Source organism: Macaca nemestrina, chromosome 1 (genome assembly GCF_043159975.1).
Source record: "Macaca nemestrina isolate mMacNem1 chromosome 1, mMacNem.hap1, whole genome shotgun sequence".
In the NCBI taxonomy this organism is placed as follows: domain Eukaryota; kingdom Metazoa; phylum Chordata; class Mammalia; order Primates; family Cercopithecidae; genus Macaca; species Macaca nemestrina.
Genome location: NC_092125.1, coordinates 27,538,802 through 27,547,017, shown reverse-complemented (window position 1 = coordinate 27,547,017; position 8,216 = coordinate 27,538,802). Strand labels below are relative to the sequence as shown.

At 45.9% G+C, this 8,216-nt stretch overlaps 1 pseudogene; it reads left to right on the top strand.

Moving 5' to 3' along the window:
• Window positions 1-9: 9 nt before the first annotated feature.
• On the top strand, window positions 10-3,933 carry LOC139355893 (uncharacterized; annotated as a pseudogene).
• Window positions 3,934-8,216: the final 4,283 nt, after the last annotated feature.

The following is an 8,216-nucleotide window of genomic DNA, read 5'->3' as shown; positions in this document are numbered from 1 at the left end:
TATGTGAATATGGACTCAGTTTTCTTGCAGATCAAATTTCATGTCGTCTTCTGTATCCTGTGGAGGTAGAACAGTCTCATAGAAAGTTCATAAAGTCTACGCTCTCCTTGCTTTCTAACTCCAGTGAAGTAACGGGGTCCTGCTCAAGTTGAAAGAGTCCTGTTTGCACTGTAGCCTCACCGTCTGTGAATGGACCATCCTATTTAACTGGCTTCAGCCTCCCCACCTTCTTCAGCCGCCTCTCTTTTTTAGTTGGCTGACTTCCACACCTAGCATCTCATGAGTGCCAAGCAAAAGGAGAGAAGGGAGAAATAGCCTGCACTGTTTTTTAGTTTGGGGGTTTTGCTGTTTCTTTTTATGAGACCCATTCCTATTTCTTATAGTCAATGCTTTTGTCACTATATTATTAGTAAGAAAACATTACTGAAATGCTAGCTGCACGTGCAATCTCTTTGATGTTATGTGGAAGAATTAAAACACGTAGAGAAATTCCTGATTCACAATTAAATGCTCTCCTTTCCCTGCCCCCAGACCTCTTATCCACTTACCTAGATTCTACATATTCTACATATTCTTCAAATTTCATCTCAGGCCTCCGTCACCCCCACCACTTCTTTTATAACTAGTCCTTGGCCAGGCGCGGTGGCTCATGCCTGTAATCCCAGCACTTTGGGAGGCCGAGGCGGGCGTATCACGAGGTCAGGAGATTGAGACCACCCTGACTAACACAGTGAAACCCCGTCTCTACTAAAAGTACAAAAAATTAGCCGGGCTTGGTGGCAGGTGCCTGTAGTCCCAGCTACTTAGGAGGCTGAGGCAGGAGAATGGCGTGAACCCGGGAGGCGGAGCTTGCAGTGAGCCGAGATCGCGCCACCGCACTCCAGCCTGGGCGACAGAGCGAGACTCCGTTCCCCTCCTCACCCAAACACACACACACACACACACACACACACACACACACACACACACACACACACACACCAAAATAACTAGTCCTTAACTAATCGAACCCATGCTGAGCTCCTCTTCCTGGCTTCTCACTGAAAGGTTACCCTGTAACATGCAATTTTGCATTTGAATACAACCTGCTTTTGAAGTGTTAATTAGTTTGCCTAGTTTCTTATTTTGAAAATTACCGTATGTTTTGTTTTCTCCCCAATGAAATTATATGCTCCTTCAGGGCAGAGTTTGTGTCAGATCCCTGGAGTGTCTAGTGCATTACTTGACACTCAATAAATGAATGTTCAAATAAATGGGAAAGAGCATACAGTGTACTGCTGATATAAGTTTCAGCAAACCCTCTTTCTCTATGGCATCTGATGACCTGGGCAGATATCACCTAATGTCAAGAGCTGGATTCTTATGAGAGAATAGGGCCCTATCAGAAGCTAGCTGGAAATACCTCCTTGTCCCACGGCCAGTACAGATTTCATACAAATTTGCACACATTATGAGAATAATTTTTTGGTAATGATTACATTTTTCTTTCTCAAAGACATCTCAGATTCTGTATTACAGCAAGAGCTGTTGCAAAAGATTCTCCCTATAGTACACTGTAAATCTTGTATGTGCAAGTCACATTCATGTGGTTTAGGGTATGAGAGACAGCACTGACAGAGAGAGGAGAGACAGAGAAGAGAGAGAGAGAGACAGGAGAGAGACAGAGAGAGGAGAGAGAGAAACAGGAGAAAGAGGCAGAGAGACAAAGACGGAGTCAAAGAGAGAAAAAAGAGAAAGATAGAAATAGTAAAACAACAACAACAGTGTGCCCTATTCCTTTAAAAGCCAGGGTAAATTTAAAACCTGTAATTGATCATTGAAGGTCTTCTCTGTGACCCTACAACACTCCAATACTACCTTGTTGTCAGTGTAAACAAAGGTGTAGTCTGAAAACACTCAGACCACTGACAACCATAGCTTTCCTATCAAAAATCCTTAATCCAGTAACCCGCGGATGCATTCAATCTGTAGCGGCAACTGCTTTGCTAATAGAAGAAAGTAGAAAACTAACTTTTAGAGGAAACCTCATTGTGAGCACACCTCACCAGTTCAGAATTATTCTAAGTCAAAAAAGCAAAAAGGTAGCTTACTAACTCAAAAATCTAAAGTATGGGGCTATTCTGTTAGAAAAAGGTAATTTAACACCAACCACTGATAATTCCCGTAACCCAGCAGATTTCCTAACAGGGGATTTAAATCTTAAGTACCATACAAAGGTCCAACCAGACCTAGGAGGAATTCCCTTCAGGACAGGACAATAGATGCTTCCTCCCAGGCGATTGAGGAAAAAACCACAGTGGGTATTCAGTAAGTGATAGGGAGACTCTTGTGGAAGCAGAGTTAGAAAAATTGCCTATTAATTGGTCTGCTCAAATGCGCAAGCTGTTTGCACTCAGTCAAGCCTTAAAGTACTTACACAATCAAAAAAGACCATCTCAATCCTGTCTCAAAAGGTTACCTACACCCTCTGTGAAATGAATTTGCATAAGAACTGTTGTCTATGGGAATGCATCTGGATGAGGCAGCTGGGTTGTTATGAAATACTCAGGAACCCAGCCCAGGCCTAGGACTCACCCCTGAGCACAAAGACAATGTTGGGCACGCTGGTAAAGGACCACTAGAATCCAGCAGCCCGGACCACTTTCTTTGTGGTCAAGAAAGGCAGGAAAAGGGGTGCAGGACTGCTACATTGGTGAGCATAACTAATCCGATAAGCAGAGCTCCATGGGTGATGACGCACCCTGGAAAGGAATAAGCATTAGGACCATAGAGGACGCTTTAGGACTAATGCTCTTCGGAAAATGACTAGGGGTGCTGGCATCCCTGTGTTCTTTTGTCAGATGGGAAACGTTTCCCCCCAAGGCAAAAATGCCCCTAAGATGTATTCTGGAGAATTGGGACCAATTTGACCCTCAGACTCTAAGAAAGAAATGACTTATATTCTTCTGCAGTAACGCCTGGCCACAATATCCTCTTCAAGGGGGAGAAACCTGGCCTCCTGAGGGAAGGATAAATTATAACACCATCTTACAGCTAGACCTCTTTTGTAGAAAAGAAGGCAAATGGTGTGAAGTGCCATACGTACAAACTTTCTTTTCATTAAGAGACAACTCGCAATTATGCAAAAGGTGTGATTTAGGCCCTACAGGAAGCCCTCGGAGTCTACCTCCCTACCCCAGCATTCCCCCGACTCCTTCCCCAACTAATGAGGACCCCCCTTCAACCCAAACGGTCCAAAAGAAGATAGACAAAGGGGTAAACAATAAACCAAAGAGTGCCAATATCCCCCGATTATGCCCCCTCCAAGCAGTGGGAGGAGGAGAATTCGGCCCAGCCAGAGTGCATGTACCTTTTTCTCTCTCAGACTTAAAGCAAATTAAAATAGACCTAGGTAAATTCTCAGATAACCCTGATGGCAATATTGATGTTGTACAAGGGTTAGGACAATCCTTTGATCTGACATGGGGAGATACAATGTTTCTGCTAATTCAGACACTAAGCCCAAATGAGAGAAGTGCCACCTTAACTGCAGCCCGAGAGTTTGGCTATCTCAGGTATCTCAGTCAGGTCAATGATAAGGTGACAACGGAGGAAAGAGAACGATTCCTCACAGGCCAGCAGGCAATTCCCAGTGGAGACCCTGATTGGGACACAGAATCAGAACATGGAGATTGGTGCTGCAGACATTTGCTAACTTACGTGCTAGAAGCACTAAAGAAAACTAGGAAGAAGCCTATGAATTATTCAATGATGTCCACTATAACACAGGGAAAGGAAGAAAATCCTACCGCCTTTCTGGAGAGACTAAGGAAGGCTTGAGAAAGCATACCTCTCTGTCACCTGACTCTATTGAAGGCCAACCCATCTTAAAGGATAAGTTTATCACTCAGTCAGCTGCAGACATTAGAAAATAACTTCAAAAGTCTGCCTTAGGCCCGGAGCAAAATTTAGAAACCCTATTGAACTTGGCAACCTCTGATTTTTTATAATAGAGATCAGGAGGAGCAGGCAGAGGGATAAACAAAAGGCCACTGCTTTAGTCATGGCCCTCAGGCAAGCGGACTTTGGAGGCTCTGGAAAAGGGAAAAGCTGGGCAAATAGAATGCCTAATAGGGTTTGCTTCCAGCGCGGTCTACAAGGAGGACACTTTAAAAAAGATTGTCCAACTAGAAGTAAGCTGACCCTTCGTCCATGCCCCTTATGTCAAGGGAATCACTAGACGTCCCACTGCCCAAAAAGACTAAGTTCCTCTGAGTCAGAAGCCACTAACCAGATGATCCAGCAGCAGGAATGAGGGTGAGGGTGCCCAGGGCAAGCACCAGGCCATGCCCTCACCTCGCAGAGCGCCTCACTGAGGGCCAGGAGGTTAACTGTCTCCTGGACACTGGCGCAGCCTTCTCTGTCTTACTCTCCTGTCCCGGACAACTGTCCTCTATATCTGTCACTATCCGAGGGGTCCTAGGACAGACAGTTGCTAGATACTTCTCCCAGCCACTAAGTTGTGACTGGGGAACTTTACTCTTTTCACATGCTTTTCTAATTATGCCTGAAAGCCCCACTCCTTTGTTAGGGAGAGACATTCTAGGAAAAGCAGGGGGCATTATACACCTGAACATAGGAGAAGGAACACCCGTTTGTTGTCCCCTGCTTGAGGAAGGAATTAATCCTGAAGTCTGGGCAACAGAAGGATAATATGGATGAGCAAAGAATGCCCGTCCTGTTCAAGTTAAAAGATTCCGCCTCCTTTCCCTATCAAAGGCAGTACCCCCTTAGACTCGAGGCCCAACAAGGACTCCAAAATACTGTTAAGGACCTAAAAGCCCAAGGCCTAGTAAAACCATGCAACAGACCCTGCACTACTCCAATTTTAGGAGTACAGAAACCCAACAGACAGTGGAGGTTACTGCAAGATCTCAGGATTATCAATGAGGCCGTTGTCCCTCTATACCCAGTTGTACCTAACCCTTATACTCTGCTTTCCCAAATACCAGGGGAAGCAGAGTGGCTTACAGTCCTGGACCTTAAGAATGCCTTTTTCTGCATCCTTGTACATCTTGACTCTCATTTCTTGTTTGCCTTTGAAGATCCCTCGAACCCAATGTCTCAACTCACCTGGACTGCTTTACCCCAAGGGTTCAGGGATAGCCCCCATCTATTTGGCCAGGCATTAGCTGAAGACTTGAGTCAGTTCTCATACCTGGACACTCTTGTCCTTTGGTACGTGGATGATTTACTTTTAGCTGCCCCGTTCAGAAACCTTGTGCCATCAAGCCACCCAAGCACTCTTAAATTTCCTCACCACCTGTGGCTACAAGGTTTCCAAACCAAAGGCTCAGCTCTGCTCACAGCAGGTTAAATACTTAGGGCTAAAATTATCCAAAGGCACCAGGGCTCTTAGTGAGGAAAGTATCCAGCCTATACTGGCTTATCCTCATCCCACAACCCTAAAGCAACTAAGAGGGTTCTTTGGCATAACAGGTTTCTGCCGAATATGGAGTCCCAGGTATGGCGAAATAGCCAGATCAATATATACGCTAATTAAGGAAACTCAGAAAGCCAATACTCATTTAGTAAGATGGATACCCGAAGCAGAAGCAGCTTTCCAGGCCCTAAAGAAGGCCCTAACCCAAGCCCCAGTGTTAAGCTTGCCAACAGGGCAAGACTTTTCTTTATATATCACAGAAAAAGCAAGAATAGCTCTAGGAGTCGTTACACAGGTCCGAGGGACCAGCTTGCAACCCGTGGCAGACCTGAGTAAGGAAACTGATGTAGTGGCAAAGGGTTGGCCTCATTGTTTACAGGTAGTGGCAGCAGTAGCAGTTTTAGTATCTGAAGCATTTAAAATAATACAGGGAAAATATCTCACTGTGTGGACATCTCATGATGTGAACGGCACGCTCACTGCTGAAGGAGACTTGTGGCTGTCAGACAACCGTTTACTTAAATATCAGGCTCTATTACTTGAAGGGCCTATGCTGTGACTGCACACTTGTGCAACTCTTAACCCAGCCACATTTCTTCCAGACAATGAAGAAAAGATAGAACATAATTGTCAACAGTTGCTCAAACCTATGCCACTCGAAGGGACCTTTTAGAGGTTCCCTTGACTGATCCCGACCTCAACTTGTATACTGAGGGAAGCTCCTTTGTAGAAAAAGGACTTCAAAAAGTGGGGTATCTTTGGGAGGCCGAGACGGGCGGATCACGAGGTCAGGAGATCGAGACCATCCTGGCTAACACAATGAAACCCCGTCTCCACTAAAAATACAAAAAAATTAGCCGGGCGTGGTGGCGGCGCCTGTAGTCCCAGCTACTCAGGAGGCTGAGGCAGGAGAATGGCGGGAACCCGGGAGGCGGAGCTTGCAGTGAGCCGAGATCGCGCCACTGCACTCCAGCCTGGGCGACAGAGTGAGACTCCGTCTCAAAAAAAAAAAAAAAAAAAAAAAAGTGGGGTATGCAGTGGTCAGTGATAATGGAATACTTGAAGGTAATCCCCTCACTCCAGGAACTAGTGCTCAGCTGGCAGAACTAATAGCCCTCACTTGGGCACTAGAATTAGGAGAAGGAAAAAGGGTAAATATATATACAGACTTTAAGTATGCTTACCTAGTCCTCCATGCCCACACAGCAATATGGAGAGAAAGAGAATTCCTAACTTCCGAGGGAACACCTATCAAACATCAGGAAGCCTTTAGGAGATTATTATTGGCTGTACAGAAACCTAAAGAGGTGGCAGTCTTACACTGCTGGGGGCATCAGAAAGGAAAGGAAAGGGAAATGGAAGGGAACCACCAAGAGGATATTGAAACCAAAAGAGCAGCAAGTCAGGACCCTCCATTAGAAATGCTTAGAGAAGGACCCCTAGTATGGTGTAATCCCCTCTGGTAAACCAAGCCCCAGTACTCAGAAGAAGAAATAGAACGGGGAACCTCACAAGGACATAGTTTCCTCCCCTCAGGATGGCTAGTCACCGAAGAAGGAAAAATACTTTTGCCTGCAGCTAACCAATGGAAATTACTTAAAACCCTTCACCAAATCTTTCACTTAGGCATTGATAGCACTCATCAGATGGCCAAAGCATTATTTACTGGACCAGGCCTTTTCAAAATGATCAAGCAGATAGTCAGGGCCCGTGAAGTGTGCCAAAGAAATAATCCCCTGCCTTCTCGCCAAGTTTAACAAAGAACAGGCCATTACATTACCCAGGAGAAGACTGGCAACCAGATTTTACCCGCATGCCCAAATCTCAGGGATTTCAGTATCTACTAGTTTGGGTAAATACTTTCACTGGTTGAGGAGAGGCCCTCCCCTGTAGGACAGAAAAGGCCCAAGAGGTAATAAAGGCACTAGTTCATGAAATAATTCCCAGATTCGGACTTCCCCGAGGCTTACAGAGTGACAATGGCCCCACTTTCAAGGCTACAGTAACCCAGGGAGTATCACAGCTGTTAGGTATACAATATGACTTACACTGCGCCTGGAGGCCACAATCCTCAGGGAAGGTCGAGAAAATGAACGTAACACTCAAACAACATCTAAAAAAACTAACCCATGGCCGGGCGCGGTGGCTCAAGCCTGTAATCCCAGCACTTTGGGAGGCCGAGACGGGCGGATCACGAGGCCAGGAGATCGAGACCATCCTGGCTAACACAGTGAAACCCCGTCTCTACTAAAAATACAAAAAAACTTAGCCGGGCGAGGTGGCAGGCGCCTGTAGTCCCAGCTACTCGGGAGGCTGAGGCAGGAGAATGGCGTGAACCCGGGAGGCGGAGCTTGCAGTGAGCTGAGATCCGGCCACTGCACTCCAGCCTGGGTGACAGAGCAAGACTCCGTCTCAAAAAAAAAAAAAAAAAAAAAAACTAACCCAGGAAGCCCATCTCGCACGGTCTGCTCTGTTGCCTATAGCCTTACTAAGAATCCGAAACTCTCCCCAAAAAGCAAGACTTAGCCCATACGAAATGCTGTATGGACGACCCTTCCTAACCAATGACCTTGTGCTTGACTGAGAGATGGCCCACTTAGTTGCAGACATCACCCCTGTAGCCAAATATCAACAAGTTCTTAAAACATTACATGGAGCCTGTCCCCGAGAAGAGGGAAAGGAATTATTCCACTTGGTGACATGGTATTAGTCAAGTCCCTTCCCTTTAATTCCCCATCCCTACACACATTCCTGGGAAGGACCCTACCCAGTCATTTTATCTACCACAACCGTG